This window comes from Garra rufa, chromosome 11 (genome assembly GCF_049309525.1).
Source record: "Garra rufa chromosome 11, GarRuf1.0, whole genome shotgun sequence".
Taxonomy (NCBI): domain Eukaryota; kingdom Metazoa; phylum Chordata; class Actinopteri; order Cypriniformes; family Cyprinidae; genus Garra; species Garra rufa.
Genome location: NC_133371.1, coordinates 14488266 through 14503961, shown reverse-complemented (window position 1 = coordinate 14503961; position 15696 = coordinate 14488266).

The following is a 15696-nucleotide window of genomic DNA, read 5'->3' as shown; positions in this document are numbered from 1 at the left end:
CGGACGTGCACCGGCGCCAAGTTTAAGAGCTGCAGATGATGCAGTTATTTTAACAACAGAAACACGCTGACCCGGAAAATTATAGATTACTTTCACTAAAACACAGCAGAAAAAAACAATGCTGCAAATCTAGTTATTTTTCTTACTTTCTATTTATCTATCAATAACTTATGACTCTGACTGTTCAAACCGGATGTGACAAGATGTTTCTGATCTAAATTTAGCATTATTAATCTGTAGGTTAAGAACATTTCGGAAATATTGTTGTTAGATGGCTGGGATAGAACTTAAACTTTGAAACTGCTGGTTATCTTTCTTTTCTGCTCAAGATGAGAATGTTTTGATTATTGTAGACATTTTTAGTAGATAATGTTTTTAAGTAAAAAAAAATGGCCTTGCATGTATCTAAATGTAAAAATACAATACATGTAAAAATGTTTTTTTATTATTATTATTATTAATTTTATCATCATGTATGTGTGTAATTGTGGGTGCCTGTGGGGCAGCACATGGCCACAGCATAATAGTGGTAACAAAAACGAAGTTAACATTAGATATTAATGTCCGCCTATGGGGAACAGGAGTCACACAGATCAGACCAATAATGAGGGCTTCATTCAGTCATCATATTATAAAAACAAAGATTGAAGCAAGAAGCCATTAAAATGAACGAGCAGCTGTGTGAATGTGTCTCCAGGTAACAAGAGATGGGTTTCATTAACTGAGCGTCTGTCAGCTGCTCCAGTCATGACCCTGATCTCACAGCAGTGGATGGTTGTCACTGTCATTGTGATTTGTGTATTACATCAGTTGTTCCTAACCCTGGTCCTGGTCCTTCCCCAACACTGCACATTTTTGATGTCTCCCTTACCTGACACACCAAATTTAGGTTTTAAAGTCTGCACTAAAGAGCTGATGAGTTGAATTAAATGTGTTTTATTAAGGTGACATCTAAAATGTGCAGTGCAGGGCTCTCCAGGACCAGGGTTGTTAACTGATGAGGTCTGTGGTCAGCTGTGCTTTGCTCATTGCTTTGAGTATATAACAAAATGACATCTGTAGTTACATAAAAACCATTGCATGCAAGCTCTACTGTTTTCTCTTGTATAAGAAGTTGCTGTCGAAGAAAGTCACTTCTTATGTGCATAAAGGTCAAATTTTCTAATTTTTCCCAAGTTTCTGGATACAGTGCCTTGCGAAATAATTCATACCCCTTCATTTTCACATTTTGTTATGTTTGTAAAATTTACACTCCATACACCATAATAATGAAAAAGCAAAAACCAGATTTTACAAATTTATTAAAAATAAAACACAGAAATAAGTACACTGCATAAGCATTCATACCCTTAACTCAGCACATAGTTGAAGCACCTTTACAGCCTCAAGTCTTTTTGGGTATGATGCGACAAGCTTTGCACATCTGCATTTGGCAATTATCTGCCATTCTTTGCCTCACCTTTTCACCTCTCAAGCTCTGTCAGCTTGGATGGGGGCTGGCAGACATTTTCTAGAGTCCTAGTTGTTTCAATCGTCTTCCATTATTGATAATGGAGGCTACATGCTTCTGTGAACCTTCAATGCAGCAGATTTTTTTCTGAACTATTCCCTAGATCATTGCCTTAACGCAAGTCTGTCACTGAGCTCTACAGGCAGTTATCTTGACCTCAGGACTTGGTTTTTGCTCTGATATGCATTTTCAGCTGTTAGACCTTTTCTGAGAGGTGTGTGCCTTTCTAAATCATACTCATTCAAATGAATTTGCCACAGTTTAACTCCACTCGAAGTGTAGTAACATCTAGAAGCAATATGAATGCTCCTGAGCTAAATTTCGAGTGTCCCAGAAAAGGGTATGAATACTTATGCAACGGGATCTTTTCAGTTTTTTATTTTTAATAAATTTGCACAAATGTTAAAAAAAACTATTTTTGCTTTGCCATTATGGAGTAGGGAGTGTAGATTGATGTGGGAAAAAAGTAATTTAAAGTGGTTTAACATAAGGCAGCAACATTACAAAATGTGAAAAAAATGAAGGGGTATGAATAATTTCGCAAGGCACTGTACATCCACTGTGGTCAGTGGTCACTGTCACCCATGTCATTAAAAGTCACCAGGTCTCATTGAAAATTTATAACATCCTGCCTATAATTACAGAGACATGTAACATGTTTGTGTTCACAGGAGTATCAAAAATGTCTAAATACTGTCTATCACTGAGGCTCAACAGATTAAAGGGATAGTTCACCCAAAAATGAAAATTCTGTCATTAATTACTCATCCTCATGTCGTTCCAAACCCATAAGATCTTCGTTCATCTTTGGAACACAAATATGTTTTTGATGAAATCTGAGAGCTTTCTGACCCTCCATAGACAGTAAGGATCCTTCCACATTCAAGGCCCAGAAAGGCACCAAGAATATTGACAAAATAGTCCATGTGACATCATTGGTTCAACCTGTAATTTGATGAAGTTACTAGAATACTTTTTGTGCTTAAAAAAAAAAAATAATAATAATAATGAATTTATTAAAAGGTCTTACGGGTTTGGCACAGCATGATGGTGAGTAATTAATGATTTTCATTTTGGGGTGAACTAACTCTTTAAGGCAGGGCAAACACAATGCAATGCTGAGAGTCATCTGCTTAAAACTGTTGACTATGCTCTGTGAGGTCCAAAAATAAGATCTGTCTTTTTTGCATGTCTTCTCAGACTACTAGATGTATGACATCCCTCCCAGCTAGCGAAGTTTCCTAAGTGAGAGGAGTATAGGTGTGACAAAGACACATTTTTGGGCAATGACGCAACATGAAGCTCTTTTTCTTGAATCATGACTGGCATAGAGTTGCAATGAACACAACTTTCATCATCCACGGATGCCTGGACAAGTTTAACTCTACTTAATTACAAGAAGAGAAAGAGCAATGATATCTCATTGAGACATACATCACCCAAATACATTTCAATCGTTTACTCGACCACCCAGTGGGACAGTCTATGCTTGTAGACGGCCAAGCCTTTCAAGTGGCCTCCAAATTACAAGAAAAGCTGCCGTGACTGTCTGTACTGATTTATTTTCTTCTTGTAGCAGTCTTGGAACATGTAAACACATCTTTGTTCCCATGTTACCCAAACCCTCATGTGTTCATTATGTGCCATACAAATCGTCTCGGGTTACGTATGTAACCTTAGTTCCCTGAGGGAACGAGACGCCGCGTCAGAAATGCTATGGGGAACGCCATTGGCGGGCAGCATTCTGAGTCATTGTCTAACAACCAATAGTGGAGTGACGTCACAGGCGCGGTGACGTCAGCGACCAGGAAGTATAAAGCACGTGCGTTTGAAGCCGGCGGCAGCTCTTTAGGAATGAAGCGAGCGCCGCAGGGTGCGGGAATTATGGTCCGTGACGCGGTGTCTCGTTCCCTCAGGGAACTAAGGTTACATACGTAACCCGAGACGTTCCCTTCCAGGAACTCGAGCCGCGTCAGAAACGCTATGGGGAACGAGATGTCAACGCCCCCATAATTTCCAAAGCCCTGCCTAGTGTCTGCCAGGACAAGGGTGGAGGAAAGTTGTGTCTGGTGGACCTTGCCAGAGCACAGGAAGAGACTCGGCCTGGGGGTATTGCCAGGTCGCGAGTAGAATGAGCCACTGTCTAGTATTCCACGGACAAGAGGGCCATGTGATCCTCGGCCCTCGGGCACACGAGGAAGGTAGTAGACCTCTGTCTGGTCGCCAGCCAGAGCAAGAGGTACTCCTCGGCCCTCAGGCGCACGAGGAGTCTTAGTCCTTTGTCTGGGAAGAGCCAGAACAAGAGGGACCGAATAAGCCATTGTCTAGTATTCCACGGACAAGAGGGCATTGTGGTCCTCGGCCCTCAGGCACACGAGGACAGGGTACTCGACCTCCTAGAGTGCTCCTCGGCCCTCAGGCACACGAGGAGAGGTGGTAGTCCTTTGTCTGGGAACAGCCAGAACAAGAGGGACCGAATAAGCCATTGTCTAGTATTTCACAGACAAGAGGGCGATATGATCCTCAGCCCTTAGGCACACGAGGATAGGGTTCTCGACCTTTGCCTGTCATTTGACCAGTGCAGAGGGAGAAATAGTCCTCAGCCCAGAATGTTCCTCGGCCCTTAGGCACACGAGGAAAGTGGTAGACCTCTGTCTGGTTGCCAGCCAGAGCAAGAGGTACTCCTCTGCCCTCAGGCGCACGAGGAGTCTTAGTCCTTTGTCTGGGAAGAGCCAGAACAAGAGGGACCGAATTAACTCGACCTGGTAATCCTGCCAGGACACGAGGGGAATAAGCCATTGTCTAGTATTCCACGGACAAGAGGGCAATATGATCCTCGGCCCTCAGGCACACGAGGATAGTAGTGGACCTCTGCCTGGTAGCCAGCCAGCGCAGGAGGTACTCCTCGGCCCTCGGGCAGACGAGGAGTCTTAGTCCTTTGTCTGGGAACAGCCAGAACAAGAGGGACCGAATAAGCCATTGTCTAGTATTCCACGGACAAGAGGGCAATGTGATCCTCGGCCCTCAGGCACACGAGGAAAGTAGTAGACCTCTGCTTGGTCGCCAGCCAGAGCAAGAGGTACTCCTCGGCCCTCAGGCGCACGAGGAGTCTTAGTCCTTTGTCTGGGAACAGCCAGAACAAGAGGGACCGAATAAGCCATTGTCTAGTATTCCACGGACAAGAGGGCAATATAATCCTCGGCCCTCGGGCACACGAGGATAGGGTTCTCAACTGCTGCCTGTCATCTGACCAGCGCAGGGGGAGAAATGCTCCTCGGCCCTCAGGCATTCGAGGAGAAAGTAGGCGAAAAGACTTCTCTTCTTTCTTGACAGAAAGAATGCACCTTGAGAAGTCTCCTCCTGGCTAGGGAGGGGCTGAATTTCTGGGCTTAGCCTTTGCTAAGGTGAGAGGACAAAGGAGCCAGGAGTGGCTCTGAGGTCGAGTTCATAGAATCTGACGAACGTCAGAGGCGAGGACCAACCCGCAGCACTGCAGATGTCCTGGTTAGGGACACCTGCCATCAGAGCTTCTAGAGGCAGACAGCCTCGGGAGGAATGAGTCTTGACTCCCCATGGAGATGGGAGACCAGAGGACTTGAAAGTAGTAGAAATGGCATCTATGATCCATCTACTGATAGCTCTGTTTATGCCACGTGCTTTTGTGGCCGTATGTGCCCAGTGCTCACACTGGACACATGCAGTTATACTTCCAATTTTGGTCGCGCTCCAAGAATGGAGAAAAATAGAGGCTTGAGACCCCTCGGGGTCCGACACGTGTACATTTTGCCCATCAAGCCTGAAGTTATTTAGGCGGCCTGGAAAGCAAAGACGGAGCTTTCAAAGATGATGCCAGGCTTGGCGACAGATAGCTGGCTAGCGTCTGTTCAACCCACGGCATCATCTTTCTTTCTAGTTTTTCCCATGATCTAGACAGTTCAGTGTGCAGATTGGGGAAGAACAGAAAGCTCCGTTTTGGAGGTGCTGACTTAGTCTGCAGAAAACATAAGTTTGCTTTTCTGCGGCTCATTTAGCTACTGCATTAGTCAGCACGTCCAATAGCTCCTCATACTGAGGCGATCAGGGGGGGCGGTTGAATACTTTTGACAACATTCTCCACATCAACCTCCTCGGAGGAAGATAGGGGAAGCGTTGAAAACTCTTCCTGGAAGGAAGTAACCGCATTGCGGGCTTCCTTATCCAGTAGGAGGTTTACCGATCCACCAGCTAAGGGAGGAGATAGGGGATCACCCGTCTCCATTCCCTCCAGTAGATCTAGCTGCGAACCTCACGAGTGCAGCTGCCGCTCCGCCTCGGCGGAAGCGGGGCCAGACCCGCGAGGAACGCTAGCGAAAGCCCCCTCCTCGAAGAGGGCTTTCCGGGAGCGGAGCACCCGCAGTGGAAGAAGCTCACACTGCTGACAGTCAGCCTTTTCGAGGGCTGACTGTGCGTGCCCCGCACCCAAGCAGACCAAACATAGACTGTGTGTATCCCTACCAACAATGAAACGTTGGCAGGGAGGAACACACCGCCTATGTGGCTGCTGAACCGCTACAGAGACTTTCTTTCCCCCTTTAGTTGTCATATTGCTCAAATAAAATGTGTGCAAACTGGCACAAAAAACAGCAATATGAGACAGACACAGACACAGAGCGCTCTCGCTGAATGACAAAAGCTGCCGCCGGCTTCAAACGCACGTGCTTTATACTTTCTGGTCGCTGACGTCACCGCGCCTGTGACGTCACTCCCGTCGTACTATTGGTTGTTAGACAATGACTCAGAATGCTGCCCGCCAATGGCGTTCCCCATAGCGTTTCTGACGCGGCTCGAGTTCCCAGAAGGGAACTGGGGAACACAGGACCCTGAGAACATTGGGGGCCACTCCAAAACTAACACAGTTAGGATCTGAAGACATTTCTGACAAAGCTCACAGTGACTTCAATTAACTTTTTTTTTTTTTGAAGAGTGTTCACCTGAAAGCAAAACACTGGTTTTCAGAGTCACTCTGGTTAATAACATTATGTAACATTATGTAATAACTGTGAAATGAAATGGTGATGAGCAACACCTTCGCCACCCACTGGTCTCAAGTACCACGTAGGATCTCCAGAAGGTTAAAAGGAGGAGTGACGACAGTGAAGGACGAGAGAGGACCAGGCCTGGGACATTTCAATAGTGCTTTAATAGTGTTTGTGTGGCAGTCGTCCGTGAGGGACTGCTGCTTACTTTCATTTTGTTGTTTATATTGTAATTACAATTTATGTTAAATGTCTGCAGGTTCCTGCTTCCTTCTTCCCGCAACTAATACAAAGTCTGTTACAACTGTATCAATCACTATGGTGTAATAACACAATTCTTCATGGAGTCATTATACAGATACAGTGTGTAAAGGCTCTGAGGGAGATCAGAAGAGTCACAATGATAAGTATCACAATGGTTGTCATCATTGTCATGCTTCCTGTTAATAGTGAATGGGGGTTTAATAGAATGAGAAACATCTGTGCTGTCATTTCTGCGAGGAGAATACAGTGAACACCACCATCACCATCAAAAGACATTCTGGTGTTCAGTAAGTCAAAGATTTGAAATGTCACAGCAGCCATATGGAAATCCTGGATATAACAGCAGCTGTATGCACACACACACACCATTAGCAGAAGGAAAACACTAATTTTTAAATAGCCGTGAGAGGTGGATTATATTGCTTTATCTCCTGTTTTACAGCTACACGGTGGCTCAATGGTTGGCACTATCATCTCAAAGCAAGAAGATCCCTGGTTTGGGCTCTGACCAATGAGGCTATTCTATGTGGCAGTCCACCCTGTATGGAATTTGCATGCTTTCCAGGTGAAATTTTAAATACAAAGACATGCGGGATTGGTAAATCTGGGACACTAAACTGTGTGAGTGTAAATGTGCATATGTCTGTGTGTGTTAGCCTTGTGATGGACTAGATCCATCCAGGGTGTTTCCCTGCTTTTGTTTCAATATGCCCCACAACCATACACAGAACAAGTGGTTTAGAGAATAGATGGATCATTAGGGCCGTGCTGTTTCTGCTCCAGCTTGTAAAGGTATAAAAGTAAGAGAGATAGACAAAAAGTTTTGATAGGGACTTTTTGAGAATTAAATATTTTTGGTACACACTGCTAAAGATGAGTGATTAACTTTATATGTGTTGTCTATCAGCTGTTTGAAGTATTGCACCTTTAAAATGACTAAAATACAGCAGGCAAAATTAAAACAACTTCAAAACTGCAAAATCATTCACTGCAGAGCTTCCTTCTGCAATGTTTCAAATCAACACAACTTTACCAATGTTATAACTCGGCAATTTGGGTCTCATCTTACATTTCAAGTTTCCCACTCTTTCCCACATATTCATATACTCAGAACTCATAATTACGATATTTCCAACTCCACCACAATGTTTTGACCGTTTGGTTTAAAGAAGCAGTTCTGTCACGTAAATGAAAGTCCCAAAGATGAAGATGAGTCAAAGGTTCCAAAACGAAGGTAATTAAATGAGAATAATCCACACGCATAACTGTGTGCACCAAACACAAACAACAACCGACCCTGAATATAGGAACTAAGGGAAAATAAGTACTAAGGTCAATTAAGAATACACAGCGGAATTTAAATCACTAATCAAATTAGCAACCATGGAAACTAAAGAGTGGCAGGAAAAATAAACAAAGCAAGACAGGAACTAATGAGTACAAACTAAAAGTCCATCATAAAGAAACTAACTTAAAACCGTAGAAATAATGGAGCAACGGAATACCCAAGTATGGTGGATGTAGCTCAAAAGCTCAAAAAGGACTTAGAGTCAGAAATGTTTGTCTCAGAGAAAAATAAAGTTTAAATACAAAATCAATATGTTGTCTTCCTCAAATATGTGTGATTAATACTTGCCAAAACAAACAGACAAAAAAGATCAAAAGACAGTTCATTTTAAAAGGCTGGCACAAAAAATACTTTTGTAACTATATTTTGGTGTAGTTATAGCATGTACCAGCAATAGATAATAGGGTTATGCTGGATAAACCAAACCTTGACTCATTAGCTGCAATACAGAACTGCATCAGAGACCTTACATAAAGCAGTCAATCTCAATAGAGCGTTGCTGCCACCTATTGGATATGGTTTACTCTTCTGTTTAAATGATACACAGAAAAAAAAGAATGTTAAAATGTCCTATGTTAATATGCATAGGGTAACCACTTATAACCAAATCATATTACAGTATCATGGCATCATGGGTAAACTGTTCCTTTATTTACTTTAACATTTACATATAATAGTTTATCCTCAATCACTGTGGTACTCACTTATGGTCACTATTTTTATGTTTATGTTAGTATCTATTATGTTACTAATTTGTGATCTTCTATATTATGACAAGTAATACAAAAAATACAATAATAATAATAAATTAATTAATGGGTGGTTAAAAATAATTAGGTCGCTTAGAAAAAAGACTACTACTGAAGTGGTATGAATTATTTTAATGATGCCTTTTGGTGCTTTTTGCAAAATTTGTTTTCCAATCCTATGGGAATTAATGTAATACAGCCTGGCTGCTGGAAGTTTTTAGAGAAAGTGGTGAAGCTAATTACACACAGACAGGAATTAATAAATTAATCTAGAGATTCAGAACATTCAAAATATATGTGTTCATCCATTTAAGAATAATTAAATTCATAACATCTTAGATATATTTAATGAGAATTCCACCCAATGTCTATAATCTCCAGTTCCAACAAAAGATGATCTTTTTGTTGCTGTTTCTCTTTTCCAGCTCTGTATACAATGACAAAACAAATGGCTGTTACTTGTCTGTGTACTTGCAGAACACCAATGCAGACCAATAAACTACAAAGCTATTAAAATGATGGAATTACTGCGTAACATAACTTAAAACAAACAGTCTGTACGCTTTATCTCTACTGTTTTTGCATGTATCGCAAAGCACTGCTCACTTGAGATGTACAACATAGTGACAGGTCATCACTGAAATTTAAGATACACACACACTGAGCCATCTATCACTGAACAAAATACATTTTTCATTAAAAAAGTATAAAAATAAAAAGCTGCAGTACAGTACAGAGGATGGGAAATAAGTGTGTGAGTATACAGCGCACTGCAGAGGGGCTGAAATACTGATGAGGTCTTAAAATTGCTGTTGCCGCCACAGTGACGCTGCTCAACTGGAGGGCAGGGGGTTGTGGGTAGTGAGAGAGTGTGTGGTGAGGAGAGCTTGAGTCACAGCATGCTAATCAGAGCCATGTGTGGCTGCCTGAGGGGCTTCTCTCAGAACAGCTGCCACACACAAACAGACAGCTTCACAAGAGGCGAAAGGAGAAATCTTTAAATATGATTGTGTATTTGTGCATACATATATATATATATATATATATATATATATATATATATATATATATATATATATACATTAGAGAGAGACAAAGAGAGAAACTTTGACCTAAATACACACACACACAAACTGTGTTTTTAAGTGTGTCAGTTCGGCTCTTTGTTGTGACACACTGGAAGTGAAGGAATGTGAGGAATCTTCAGGGAGTTAGGGAGTACACACTCTCAGACACTGACCCCACAGATCCGTTCAACAACAGTAATACACACATCTGAGTTTTTCTGTCATGGTGGGGACTTTCCATTCTCTATTGTTTATTTTAGTGCGCTAAAAATGCTTTCTACCCTCTACTCCTAAACGTAAACCTTATACAACACTTTCTGAATATGTACATTTTCACATTATTTTTATAACTAATTATTTTAATTGAATTAATTTCATTTATGTCTTAATTTGGTTAATTCCCCACTATGCAACTAATTTCATGTTTTACTGTTCTTGTGTTATCATTTGATAACACAACATTTGGCTCAGTTTGAAAGTGAAAATTTTCTCTTAAATGTTTATCCCCAATGAAAATCCATAAAAAACAAAGTAGGTAACAAAAAAGAGCTGAGAGGAAATTAAATGTGTGTCAGTATATTGCATATGTGCATTTCGACTTAAAGCGACAGTAGTCTAATTTAAATCCATTAATAACTGTGTCATTATTGTTCATCAAACAACAAAAGAAAAATTTATTTTAGATGAATCTATTGTACCTGAAATTTGTTTGTCATGTTTGTCCTGTCTAGGTAATTTGCTTTGTTGTTCTTATTTTTCATAAGATAAAATAAAATAATAATACAATTTCTTATATCATGAAATGTTTTTAATGTTTTTAATGTTTTTTTAATTTTCCTTTTTTGGGGGGATTTTTTGGGGGGCCTACTCCTTAAATTATGGTACCATTTCCAAAAAACATGGTCAGGCAGTGGCAGCATTGACAGCTAAAAATAACTAGCAAGGCTGTACCAGGCAACTGGCACTAATAAAATATCTACACAGGGATAATTGTATCAACACAGCAAACTGGAAAAGAGGGAGGTGGAAGGGAGGGTAGCGGTGGGGGAGTGGTGGGACGGGTGGGGGGGTTGGTGGAGAGGAAGAAAAACAGGTCCCACAGAGCTACCGTACAGGCGCCAGTTAAGACAGCCAGCACAGAGTGAGGAGAAGAGAGGAAAGACAGAGCGAGTGAGGGGGCAAGAAACTCTCAACAGATGCGTGAAGCCCTCGTCAGCATTCCTGCTAGGTAACGCAAGGTCAGGAGCCGCAGGAAGACAATATGAGGACTATTTAGGCTCCCTCTGCGCCAGATGTGTTTTAATAAGACGGCTGCCCTCCCAGCTAATAAGGTCAGCCTCTGGCTCCAGCGAGACGAGCAAACAAGTCGACTCTTGGCAGGAATTCAGCTCAGGCTTGGCACGGGCTCCGGCTCGGCTTCCTGCACTCTGAATGAGGCAGAGAGAGCTTCAGTCATCTCTTTACACCAGCAGCTTTTTATTAGACACTTCCTTTTTACACACAGAAAGAAAAAAACTTGAGAAAGAAGGGGGAAATAAAAAGACGAAAAACAGAGAGGATGGCATAAATTCACTGGATCAATGGGTCTAAATGTCTCTGCATGCACTTCAGTGCTGATTATGAAATAAATAAATAAATAAAAACAGCCCTCAGGAGACAATTGACCAATCAGCAGCAGAGAGAATAACACAAACAGAGGAACCACTGGAGGTCTGGCACGCTTCAAGAGCCCAGTGTTGTTCAACTATTTGAAAGATTATGCTCCATTAAACCATCTTTAGTCGTTTAATCGTGCCTGGACAAATCAATATGTTACCAAATGATAGGTGGCTGGTATCATTTATTTTCCTGTGAGGTCTATCACAGTGGAGACACACACACAAATATTTCTGTCATATGCAGACACCACAACACATCCTGTCTTGACAGCTGACCCATTCATAATAAAAGACAATTCATTTCCTCACTCTCTCTTTCTCTGGCTCTGTAGCACTTTCAAAACATTGCTTTGTTTGTTTGATTTCTCCGACATGTTAACTTTTGGCTCAACCAATTGAGCTTCATATATATATATATGATTGATTAATGGCAGACAGGCAGCAGGGTGGAAAGGGTGGTAAAATTGTTTGGGAAACCTGATCGGAAAGAGTCATAATTTTTGCTGTTCTGTTTGGTGCCAATAGTAGTGCAACAACAATACAGAAGAGCACAAATATAAAGAACCCTCCAGTAACTGCACAGCAGTTTAGCAGAAAGGTACCTATTGTACATATCTATTGGCCTGCCAGTGTTTAATTAAATAGTTTTTTTTTTTTTTTTTTTTTTTAATTAAACATGACAGTTACATATAACATTACAGTTAAAAATGAGTGTCTGGCAGGGTCAGTTTTTACATAACTTTAGTGTTTTGGTGATTTAGGGTGCCTAGATCTGTTTGTATACATTATTTACAATAGTCAAATCAACAATGAGAAATAACTTTACTACTTTACAGTGGCACAAAAAATACCTCACATTCACATTAACCAAGATGCGCATCAGCGACACCATGTGTCTAATAATGACACCCCAGAGACACAGAAAACACAGGAGGTGGAGGAAATGCCAGAGATGAATAAGAAAAAAACAACCAATGTATTTGATTGTTAACCAGAGAAAATAATGGTAGACCAGAAAATGTACCTTTTCCTTTAAATTAATGTCAATACAAAACTGGTGTTAAATATAGCATGTACAGTCTGCATTCTGACAATTTGCTGGGATGACCAGTTGCAACATTAATAATAAATTACTGTTTGATGCTTTTGTGAACAAAGCCAGAATATTACCAGTGCATGTTCAAGGTCAGGACACACTGATGTTTTGACAGTGATTACACAATTACTCTTACAGTAACATCCACCAGAACTTAAAAAAGGGAAAATTAACAGAAAGTGAAAGAAACGTGTTTCTCCTCGTATGCCAGATTAAGAAAATGGCACAGCATTTAAAGGTAATTTCTAAATCGAATGATTGACATGTTTACGGGTATTTAGTGTTGATATGTAAATGATATCCTTATTTGTGAACAGCAGGTGTGGTACATTTACCAGAAAAAGCAATTTACAGCAATTTACAAGGTTCAATGTGTGAAAGCAACTTATGACTAACTTTAAAACTTGACTGACATGACTTGTGTTCCACAGCCTGCTACTTTCAAAATATACTGAGAAAACAAAACACCCTTACTGTGTCACCCAGATACATATATTTTACAAGACCAAGAGGAGTATACATTGTTTTCCACAAAAAAAGTAATGTGTCTGTGTGTGTAAGGAGCCCTGGAGCTCCAAATAAGACTGGCACTAGACATAACACCCCTGGTCTAAATGAATTAAAAAGCAAACTAAGTACAAAGTAAAAATCTAAGAGAGCAATTTTCTACACTACTTTTTAGCTTTTTATGATCTGGCCATCTGGGACTATCTGGCCATGAAACTCCCCTATTTAGGAGTAAAAATTATCTTGTGGCCATAAGTTAATATGCTGTGGCCTCAACATGCTATCACATATACCATGTGTGTTATTTGTTCAGTGTATGTAGTACTTGTAAAAGTTATGATATTATGATATTGTGAAAAAAAAAACATGTCAATTATATCATAAATGTTCTTTCTCAGTTTTCATTATTACAAAGCACTAGCCCTAAAATGTTTAAATGCTCATTCATTGATGTTTGTATGTTTACAATAGTTTACCATCCTTTCCAAAGTTCCAGGCCTGATAGTCCTAGATGACCAGATCATAAAAAGCTAGTGTAGTTTGTATGTTTAAACTATTGTAAACATACAAACATCAATGAATGTAATAATGAAAACTGAGAAAGAGTATTTATGATATAATTGACATCTTTTAAAGCCCATCATATTTTTCACAATATCATACATTTTACAAGCACTACATACACTGAACAAATAACACATGTTGTTTTAGCACACATGATAGCATGCTGAGGCCACGACATATTAACTTATGGCCACAAAATACATTTTTGAGGTAATCCTTATGTCGTGGTTGAGAGAACTTTTTTTCTTTTGGCCATGATGTCTCATGTTGAGAAGCAAATAATATCATTACCTTGTGTATTATTATTATATTCATTATGTAGTCTATTTTTCTTGCATCTCTGTACCTTACTAATGTCAGTAAGGTACTATACTATGTAATACTACATAGTAATGTATAATGTTACTTAAAGTAGCTAGCATATGTTTTGTAAATACGATACTGTAAATGGCCAACAATTCTGCTTTTAACGTTTTGACTTTTTAACTATTTTAGTAGGCTTATAGCCTAAACCAGTGTGTGACAATAAATGAGCAACTGTTTTTATCAAAAATGTAGGTGCCAGGAAATATAACCAGACTAAGAATATTAATTAGTGAACCAAACAGGTAGTTTATTGAACAGGAGGCAATGAAGGTAAGTAGCCCAGCAATAAAGCAGAAACATAGATGATGATGGCATTGGCAATGGAATAATGTGAAAGTGTTCAGCTAACCAGGATGCAGAGGGAATGGCATTGAGAACGTGGCAGGACCTTGTGAGGGGATACTGAGTTTTACAGGGGGTCGCTAGAAATCGACAATGCAATTTACCAGAGAATCACAAGGAAATTGCTGGGAGATCTCCCAGGTGAGTATCACAGGTTTTCAGGGTGTATCCTTGGTCAATCATTCGTCCAGACAAGAAATAAAGGTGAGGTGTGACGTTACCTAAAAGTGCTGTTTGGAATCATGTGACGGTGATTAGTAGTCTGGTGAGTGAGGTGGCTGTGAGCGTGTGTTGGAGGGAGTGAGAGAGAGTGTGACAAGGAACAACCAGACAGTGTGAAAGTGACAGTAGGCCTATAGATAGACTTTCATGCCCAAGACAGAATTCGAATGAGGTTCAAATAATTTGTTATTATTAATAGGCTATGTGGCTATGTAAAAGAAGATTTAAAGGGGTCATTGGATGCCCATTTTTCAAGTTGATATGATTCTTTAGGGTCTTAATGAGAAGTCTATAACATACTTTGGTTAAAATTTCTCAATGGTAGTGTAAAAAACACTCTTTCTGTTACAAACGGGATGACTGAGAGTGGGGATCCAAATGCAAGGCTTTATTAGACGAGGTCAAAACAGACAGGGTCGATCACCAGCAAACATAAACAGCAAAGATAATCCAATAGCGTAATCCAAAGAACAAGCGTGAGTCAAAATCCAGGTGAGCAGTCCAAAGGAAACAATGAAATGAAGACCAGAAACTAGAAAACTATGACTAAGACTAGGAATAAACTGACTAAGACTATGACTATGAAAACAGGGAAAACAAACAGGGAAAAATGCTCAGTAATGTCCACAAATGTAAATCAATACTTCGCAATGTGTGTGTGTGATGAGCTGGCTTTTATGTCTGGTAAACAGGAAGTAACCATAGAGGCAGCAGAGGGAGCAGCAACAGTCAGTGGGGGTAAGGGCTCCCTCTGCTGGCCTGGCGTAACATAGCCCCCCCCCAAGGAGCGGCTTCCAGACGCTCCAAAAAACAACAGGAGGAAACAGTCCAGGGGAGCGGTGGGGGGGCCAGGAGACTGAGGCAGAACAGGTGGGGCAAAGGCCCTCCAGAGCAGGGCAGGAGATTCAGGAGCCCTCCAGGGCAGGGCTGGAGGCAGAGCAGTCCTTTGAGGTGGAGCAAGAGTCTTAGGAGCCCTCCAGGGCGGAGC